This window comes from Galeopterus variegatus, unplaced genomic scaffold, assembly GCF_000696425.1.
Source record: "Galeopterus variegatus unplaced genomic scaffold, G_variegatus-3.0.2 Scaffold2049, whole genome shotgun sequence".
Taxonomy (NCBI): Eukaryota; Metazoa; Chordata; class Mammalia; order Dermoptera; family Cynocephalidae; genus Galeopterus; species Galeopterus variegatus.
Genome location: NW_007728160.1, coordinates 1 through 1,906, shown reverse-complemented (window position 1 = coordinate 1,906; position 1,906 = coordinate 1).

Sequence of the window (1,906 nt, the reverse complement as noted above, 5' to 3'; positions counted from 1 at the left end):
GTTCCCAATAATTGTTGGACAAAAGTGTCCCTTTTCCAACAGAGAGAAGACCCAAGTCTTTCCTTGGAATAACAATCCTCTCATCTACAATTCAATACTCATGTATTGAACTCTATCTTCAGCATCTGTCATGTGACAGGTAGTGGGATTTCAGGGATGAGCAAGATAGAAGTGAACGTGCCATGGTCCTTCTACGGTCTAGTCATAATCAATCAAATAATCACTCAACTGTTTGTGTAGTAACTGTGTTTCATGTTGGGAAGGAACATAGAGAGGAGGAAGGAGGAAATGACAGTAAGACCTGCAGAATGAGGGAGTGACATGGGAGGTACAGTAGTGACTGATCAAATAGCCTAGCATGAGGCTGCTTTGGGATGGGAGAGACAGGAGCAGAATTACAATAGGGAACCAGAAATTACTAATCTTCCTTGTAGCTCCCATTAGAACACAAAGGCATGCGAAGGTTTTCACTGTTTTCATTTGAGGGAGCAGAAAAAAGAGAAACAGGGTCTATTAGTTGGGGGGCAGTTGAGATGTGTCATGCATTGTTCTAAAACTAAAGATATTTTCTCATTTAATCTTCACACGTTTCTTTTGAGGTATGCCATGTTGTATCCCTACTGTACAGAAGTGAAAACCGAGGCACAGACAGTTAAGGAAACTTCACAAGGTTACCCCCTAGTGAGTGTAGAAACGAGTAGAAAAAGGATCCCTGTGCTTTGTGGCAGTAGCCATCATTATTTTGGGGCCTTACCTCCAGCAGCAAATCTGCTATTAGTCCAGGGAGATCCCACCTAGACTTAGTGACACCAAGAGGCTTCCCAGAAGACACTTTTTTCCTGAGACCACAGTCATCAGCTCTGACCTTGCCCAGCCAACATTCTGAGAAATGTCCACCCAAGAAACCTGGAGAAGCCCAGAAATGACAAGAGGAAGTGTGTACTGTAAATGTCAAAGGAAGCCAGCAGAACACAACCCTGTACATTCAGCATAATGTCACCCTGCAAGGACATCGGTGTAACAAATATAACATTACAACACAAAATTCAAGTTAAAAAATATTTCAGAATTTGTTCTTTGTTTGAAACAAAAGGAATCTGACTCCTGGGCCATGAGTGGATAGATTATTTCTCTCCCTAAAGTCACCGAAGAGCTCAGAGCGACAGAATCAGTACAGAAAATGCTCCGAGTAGCTCCCTGCAGACTCATTCTTCCCAGCTCCCCGTGCAACTCACTGGGCCTCTCTCCTTCAGGAGTTCCAGCCCTAAAATTCACCCTCAGAAAACGCCAAAGGCTTATTCATTCACTCCTGGGACAAGTGAAATGCAGTTCTTCACTTGCTGGGTGGCAGAAGTAAAATAATACACTGCTTGGTTTTTCCTGATGAGCTGAGGGGAGAATCAACTTATCCTGTGTGTGTGTGTGTGTGTTTGTGACAGAGTGAGCGAGAACAAAAAACTAACCAGAAGAAAACACTCCACATATGAATGCTGCTCACTGCTGCATATGGGGAGGAGGTGGGATGTTTATTGCCTTCTTTACACTTTTCTCTATTTTCTAAATTTTCTGAAACTGACTTGTGTTACTGCCATAACCAGAAAGAGAACAATAGGAGTAGTTTCTCTCTCTCTTTTTCTTTCTCACTCTTTCTTGCTTNCCCGAAGCATCCCTCATGCCCTTCCTAGTTAAAATCTTCCTCATAAGAAGCAACCATTATTCTGACTTCTAGTTCCATAGATTGGTTTGGCCTGTTTTTGCACTTGAAGAAAATGGAATTTTATAGAATATACCTTTTCTGTACCTGTCTGCTTTCGCTCAACAAAATGCCATGTGGTGGCAGTCACCAGTTGTGGTTTTGTTGTTTTCTTTTAAAAATTTGCTGCATGGTGTCCCATTGTAGGAAACA